Raw genomic sequence first — 8,536 nt, 5'->3', positions numbered from 1 at the left:
AATAATAGATACACAACATTTTTTGTTTTATATTATCTTATTGAATTGTCCATCCATTTTGTGATAATAGAACAAAATATAAATACAACATAAAATATAAAACGAAAGAATCTTTCGGAGCAACCTAATGGTAAAACGGTGAGTTCTAATAATTTTTTAATGATTTAAACGCGATAAAAGGGAAGAATAATTCGTATGAAAATCAATCACAGGCACGCAAAGTACGTTAATAATAATATCGCCAGGTATAAAAGAGAATGTCAATTAATTTGCATGAACAAAGGTAGCGAAGTACGACAAAACGATATTATTATATGTACTATATTTCCGTGGCTCGTGTTTGTTTTAATACACGTTCGATCGTCCTACATTTTCCACTAGTATTGTCGATCTGGTGTTTCCCGATGAAACCGATATTAACGTGTGCATGATCGTCGCGTTTGTGCTTATTCTTTAAGCCCATTTTCCTTGAAATCAAGGTTAAACCGTCAATATGTACGTAGAACGTAGAAATATAGAGATTATTATACCTCTCCTAGTTGAAAGGATAAACTAATATTCCACGTGATAAATGTAAAATAGAATTATTGATGAACCGGCGAGTGCAAAAAATTTCGCCTTCGTTCTACTAGAAATAATAAATCATAAGCTTCATCGCACGGTTAAGCAAACGCGAAACTAGCGTCTCGAATGAAAAGAAAGAAAAGAAGAGCGGCAGAAAGAAACGTTCTACCCTGTTCTCTATCATCTCGTATAGAATATTAAAGGGATACAGTTCTTTTTAAATGTGTCCGCTTTTCTAAGCAAGTCCTTCCGGGATATAAACTATAGATACGACTATGAATCGCAGATCTAGGTTAGTCTGATATAATACGTTTAAGTTTACTGTTAATTCACAGTTGAGTTTGATTTATATCTCGCCTGATACGAAGTTACACGAATTTACTAAAGTTCGTTTGAACGTGTTAACGAAGCTTGCCACGATTATGTAACGTAAAAATTGTATATATTTATCGTATTATATTATATATTGTAACAAAATATAAACGATTCTTATCTCATGTGCTCCTCCAAACTTCAGTATCCCAGATTAATTATCAACTCTAAATTATGCAATTTTTAATCAACTTTTTAATATATACATGATACATTAGCCACTTTCCTTATCGTACAAAGTATCAAGCGTAAAAATATCCAATCGTACAAATCATAGTTTTATTATATCTTTACAATTCCTTGGATTTTTCAAATTTCGAAACACGACTGTCCTACGACCTCCCAACAGCGCTGTATATCTGTCCAAGCTGTTCTCTTGTTTTCAGAAACGAAAAGAGCTTTAACTTTTTAATGGAATCCTTGGCAAAAAATCATTTGTTAACGACAAAAAAAAACAATACACTCGGGTTAAATATAAGCAAAAATATCAGAAAATTAAAAGGCGGCATATTATAATGGTGAAGCTTCGTATCTGTGCACCCACCTCTCCTTTCGAATGTTTCCATGTGCCATATCCTCGTTGGTTCCCTCGATCGTGACGAATATCATCGCGCCCCCGATACTGTACAAAAGCACGATAACAAATAAGAAAATGTGCGTGAACCATCGTCTGCTCCAGGAACTGACCTGTGCAGAAATTCGTAATACCGATATCAGTACTAGCCATCTTGACGCGAATATATAACAAGAACACACACGCGAAATCATTTAACGCGGACCTTCTCGTAAAGCCAGAACGCGCTCTTCTCGCCGACACTTAGGCCAGACTTGGTCAGATCCTTGATGCCCTGGAACTGGCTGAAGACGAATTCACTGGCCTTGTTCGCGTAAATCACCCGTGGTTGGCCGGAAACAGGAGTCATCGGCATGGGGGTTTGGCCGTACGGTGTTGGTACGTACCCCATACCTGGTTGTGGATAGAATTGACCCGGTATCGGAAGTTGAATCTTCAATCTCGGGGGCGGCGCCTGCCGCCCATCCGGCGAATTTGACATTCCTTTAAGGCTTCTTCTTTCGTCGTCGAAAAAAAAAAAAAATAAAATAAAATAAAACGAAAACTCGTAGTTTATGACAATTAAGTTTTCTTAAAGTATCTTAGAAATCCTTTAGAATCACCTAGAACTATCACAGTCAGTCATCACTCTATCTCTCTTTTTTGTGCTTTAACACTGTAGTTTCTACTTGGTGTTACGTATCACTGAAGATCGAATGCGTATTAATATATTTTTGTGCTTCGAACAGCATCAAGACTTTCTTCTCTGTGTTTCCAATATCGTTAGATCCGAGAACACGCGTATAAATAAATGCTGGTGTAAATTCGCAAATGGTTAGCTATGTCTTAATTCCATGTGGAATTTAACACAGAAATAGGGTCGTCGGACAATCGGACACGTTTGCCGCGAATTTACAGCCGGCTGTATTCCAAGATGCTCGAACCTCCGTCTAGAACGACTCTTAATTTATCATAGAGCCATCGCGTCCCGGATAATCCGGATTAGCTGGTATGCTACTAAATCAAACCACCACTCTGCCAAAACTCAAAAAAATGTCACCGCTATGGCGAAATCCAGTTGAAGTGGAATTCCTTATTCAGATATAATATCTTTCTACGTAACAACATTCCTTGGAATTTGTTGGCAAAATATAATTCGGTGAGAAATTGTCCTTTTTCGAACTGCGATCCTTCCAGGTCTCAAAGAAATCACAAGATAAGTCACTATCCAGTGGAATCCAGTTGGGAATCTTTATTTAGATAATATTCTTGTTGGAACTTGTTGGAAAAGGACGTAACAAGTATTCACTCAGAAATTTCTCTCTTTTCGCTTCAACGTCACAGGAGTGAAACGGAGTGGCAAGGGGCAAATTTCCTCGAGTTTATAAAAGGAGGACTCGAGAGTCGAATATAAAGCTCTAAGGTATGTGATTAGAAAACAGCGACGAACGCGTACGCATGGTACTCGTTGATCTTGACCGTGCTCCTCCTGTTCAATCTCGAACTTGGTGGTTCGGTTGATTTCCAATTTCGTGGCTGCCTAAAATTATTCGAGCGACATACCGCGAGTCAGTGACCCCGGATGAGATGCATCTTAGCAATAAATAGATCGACTGTCCGCGAACGTGTCGACGAATTTAAGTAGCAGGTACACGAATAGTTTGTGCGCCTCTTCTAATTAATTGATGTATCAAACTCACGTTTACTTTCTAAAATAAAGAACGAAGAAGCGTCTACGACGAGGTGTGAACGGTTAAAAAGATGATTTTTATTTAATAGTAAAGATATCGAGAAAAGAATGAAATCAATTGAATCCCAGAGGAACGTTGCTAGCAGCGACGAAAGTACTTTCGATGATCGAGCAAAGGATTAAAGAGGATGCTTCGTTCGGTAAAATCTCTTTTCTCGTTGGAGAAATCGTACGAACCGCTGACCGAGTACAGCTTCTTCGTTCAACGATGCAACTCGATATTTCCTCAAGGATTTGTCTTTTTAAAATCAACGCACACTTTAACGCAGTCTTTCGAGGTTCTTTGGGAGTGAAATCTCCAGTCCACTTTTTTCTTAATTAGCCACTCGTCCAATCAAGTCATCGAACGAGTACTACGCTTAGGCTAGCAGAAATTTGTGCTTCGTCACTTTGCTAAGATTTTTTGCATTTACTATTCGCCCCAAATTCGCGATAATTTTATCAAACTGCAACCTATTCACTAGAAATTTTATCAAATTGTAACTTATTTATAGGAAATCTTATTAAATAGAATATATGTAATATTTGTTCCTTCTTGTTTAATGTTAGGGAGATTATAATGATCGAATGAAAACATAACGTAGACTCGAGTAATTTCACAAGCTATCATCGATAACGTATTACGTGTCTGATAAATCCAGTGGCTGCCACTTTCCACTTTCCTCCAGCAGAGTATCCCTCGACAGCAAGAATCCTTTCGTTCGCTGCCTGACTTATCTTATTCCTTCGTTTCTCGCTTCTCGAAGGAACCACGAGGCTCGTTCGTCATTTCACTCTGATCGGGAACATGATCGTGTCAGCCTCCGTTATCCTACAGCGTGTCATTTGTATCCTTTGTGCGGGACGATTGCGTTTAATTCACTTTCTGGCAACGATCGCGTTTAGCTCTCCTCCCAGCGACAATTTGTGCGAAACTAGGAAGCTCGTGGCTCATCGATACTGCACTACCAACAGAATTTACATAGCGCTCAGTTCAATTTCTGGCTTCCAATTGTTATTTCCAAAGAAAATTGATTACTTCGGTCCTGTTGGAAGCTGTGTCCGAACATTCAAAGTTTATTATTTATTTTATTATTTCATCATCTCAATCCTCTTGGAAGCTGTATGCAGAGATTCGCGAATACGAAAATTCGTTATTTGGAGAGAAGCTTTGTTACTTCGATTCTCTTGAAAATTATATTCAACGATTCACATCTGCTCGGAGCTTTGTATCACTATATTATCTCACGTTGCTTTATTTTTATTTCCTCCTTTATTTTCCCTAGGTATTTAATGATTTAGTATTCGGCTAATTTTGTAAATATTTGCTGTCTCGTCTGTGAAGAAATTATTTGTTAGAGATTGGCTAATTGCGAGAGTGGAATCGCGGTGTTCACTGTTCGCGTGCACTGCGCGTCCCTTTCAGTAATTCTCCCCGTTTGTGTCAGGAACAGAGAAAACCCGGGAACTGTATTGTACGTGGCTCTCGAATACCTCTGGCGACGGCGTCGCGACGCCAACTGACTGAGTGAGACTGGTGCCGGGCGACGAGGCATTTTGAAACGGGCGCTACGATTTACAGGGCCGTACTGGCTACTTAAAAATTCATCTGGCTTATGTAATTTAGTGCGACAACAACATAAAACATGATGTACTCGTCTCGTTGATGGGATAATGTTATTAGGAAACATATTTGTCTCGAATATATTAAGAACTGTGTTAAAATACAAACGAGACCAATTTGAGACACTCGGATAAATTACGCTTTTTCTATATTCTACAATTCCTTTTAGATTATGTTTTTGAAGATTAAAAATCAGGAGAAATTTAATATACATCAATGAGATCTAATTTTCAATTTTATTGAGAAATTGAGATAAATTGTGCTATCCAAGAGGATATTTTCCAATTTCTTTCAGATTACGTTTTTTAAAATTAACATTTAAGTGAAATTCGACGCACATAGAAGATCTTATTTTTTAATCTCGCGTTGCAAATTAATTATGGAAAGTACGAATGAATTAGAATATTTTTGAAATACCCTTATTATTGTTACTAGATGTTCATGTACAATCGAATGCAGTGCATTGAAGAAACAATATCTGTATCGATGCTCCTTACAGCGAGCAAATATCGCTGAAAAATTTTTAAATCGCGAATATCGCATACCACTCGAACGACCAATTCGCGAAATCTCACGAAATATTCGATAGTCCAGCATAGAATCCTCTTCACCGTAGAAAATCTGATCTTTCGGATCCTGCGTCTCTGAATCTTATTGCTTCGTGGACAAGAAGCGTTCTTTGCTGGGAAAAGAGATGTTCCAACGCAGAACGATCTCGAAGTGGGTCACCTATATCGATTGCGCGTCCGAGGGAACTTTTAAAATCGCATCAAACAAACACTCGAAATAAAAACCTATACCGAAGCTAAAAACGTACATCGTATCAGAATCATTTATATCCATTATTCGAGAAGGCAAGTCCAGCTCCTAACACAAATAGTATGCGATTCTATTGTTAATGAAGAATTCTATTCTCGAAAGGCTATTATCCTAGGCTATTTATCAAAATTGAAGATGTCGCTTTGGCGATGCTGCTGCGTAAAAAAGACAGTGACACGACGAATTTCGCAACGCGATATCCTGCAACACTGTTAATAGTCGGTTAAAGCGATGCCTCCCACGCTTCAACGCGTATTTAGACAAGCTGAAAGAAGATCGAGAGGATGGTCTGTTTGCCAGTGTATACAATTTCGCAGTATGTTTCGCGACATCGATCAAATGTAAAATCAGATATGGATACAAGTATTTCTATGCAAACAGCGATGAAATTATTGTTTTAAAGAAACCACGTTTTTCAGACTTGCGAAAAAGAAACTATTAAAAATTTCCAGCGACTCTTACAGAAATAGCGGTGAAGTTGAGACTCTAATGAAACTTGGAATCTTCTAAAATCACAAAAATCAAAGGTATTAGAAAGAAGCAATTTTTTGAGTCTCTCGTACGGTAAGTGATGGTAGACTTATGATTCTAGTAACTCTTAAGTACTCGAAGAACGAACGAACGCAAGATCAGACAGCTGAATTCGAGTTTTCCCAAGATTTGAAAATTGGAGAAAATAGGACCGTAGAGTAGTTTGACTTAGAAAGTGGCATAATTACAGTGATACATGTGCTTTGTTCGACTTTTGATACAAGCTTGACTCTGGTATGCCGTTTACATAAAAGCGAAAGGGTTGCTTTCTGGATTACACGATACCATTTCAAAAGCACGAGCAAACCATAACCACGAAATAAGCCAGCAACGATACTGGCTATATTTAGACGTGGAAAAATGTACATTGAAATGAAAATACTGTTTTGAGAAAACTGATGAGAGAAAAGTATAAATTTCCGGGTCAAAAATAGTTCTCTATTATACCTTGATGATTATTCCTGAGGAAAGGACGAGGAACATTAGAATCATTTATTTCAACGCTGTAGCAAGATATATTTTAATGAATTAACTTTTAGGAATTTTTATAACTGAAAGTGTCGAGATTATGATGATTATACTGAAAATCTTCATTTCATTTATTCGATCGTTCTTCAAGTATTTGAAAGTAACTACATGACATAAGAATCTTCGTATAAGGAGCCGTGAAAATTTCCAGCTTTTAATAGCGTTTAATAGCTTTAATCTTTAATCTTTTAATTTTCAAATATTTCAAAACCCATGCTCTTGAAACTGTAAAATGACTGAGTAGATCGCTTTGTTCGCGGTAATTTCATTTGTAACTTGTGCTGCGGAGATTGCACTACCCAGAGGAATTTGTAGATTTTACGCGAAACACGTACCTACTCAATGTTAAAAGTTTTGAAAGGTGAAATACCTTTGAATAATGTGGCAAGGAAATAGAAGCGTTAATCCTTTACATTAACTTAACTGCGCCAGAAACTGAATATTTTGTTACTTTGATGGCTTTAAATTTTCCCTAAGATGATAAATAAAGGAGGGAATAATTTGGAAAGGAGAATAATCTTGCAATAACGATTTTCGGAAGAGAGAAATTGATGTTCTGAAATTGATCAGGAAAATTAGTATCGTACGCGTAGTCAATACGAGTACGTAATTCACGATGTTCCAACCGCATTTGTATGTATAGAGCTATGCACACAGATGACTTTAATCTCTCGCCCTTTCATAGAAGGCTGACCCATTTGATACGATGTCCTCAAGGAAATATTTTGCATGGCTTGTCAGCGAAATTTCTCTAACATCGCATCTTTATCTGAAGAAAGCTTGTTAAACATCGCTTTTTAACATCAATATTATTTACTAAATTTTATTATAACATATCTAGTGTTCATTTGTAATGAAAATTTATTTTATTGAGTGACTATTTGGTAAGATTTAAACGCTTATTAGGCAACACTTAAACTTTGTCCTTATATATTGTCCATTATTTATAAATCACGAGATAGTGGAATCATATGCAACGTCGTTTATTATAATGTTTGGCAAGTTTTGTTAGTTGGCGCTCATCGGTAACAATAATTCAGATAGAGAAACATATCTCTTATGTAGACTTAAACAAAAATAGATCTTCTAATATAGAATAAATGAAAATGGATAGCGTATGATTTCTAAATTATCTTGGAAAATAAGAATATATGGAATATATAAACTTGAAGAAATCATACAAACAATAATATTTTTTTATTTTTTTAAACCGACAGTGTGATGTACTTTAAACGGATCTCTCATATTTCAATTGTATGAATTAGTTATAAAAAACGCCACAGTGTATAAATCGGTAAGGTAGTGAAAATATGCAAAATAAAATATATGCCAAATTTTAGAACCGATTGCTGATATACATTCATCACGTTTCCATGAACCGTTGTAGACTGGAAATCGTTAATAAATATCACGTGGTTCAATTTCAAATTAATTATAAACGAGCGACCATTTTCCTCGATGATGTATGGACGATTATACGCAACGGGTAAAAGGTTCAAATACCCGTATAAGTCTCAGAAACTCAGCAGGGCCATCTTACATCGGACAGCTGAATTACTTATGAATGTAAACTCTCAAGCTAGATTTCCACGTCAACTACATACTTCACAGATGCAAAAGACACTTTTACACCTAAAACATGTATATAGTAAATATAAAATTATAACTACTTAGTAGTTTAATATTACTTATTATTTTTACAATTCCAGTATATACTTTCATCCTAAAATAACATATTTATTCTCATTAAAAAAACCAAACAACAAAAATTTATTCCAAATAGAAATAAAATACTTGCAAATATTTAAGAAAGACT

The sequence above is a fragment of the Bombus pascuorum genome, chromosome 11 (assembly GCF_905332965.1).
Source record: "Bombus pascuorum chromosome 11, iyBomPasc1.1, whole genome shotgun sequence".
NCBI lineage: Eukaryota > Metazoa > Arthropoda > Insecta > Hymenoptera > Apidae > Bombus > Bombus pascuorum.
Note: the sequence above shows the minus strand (reverse complement) of the source record.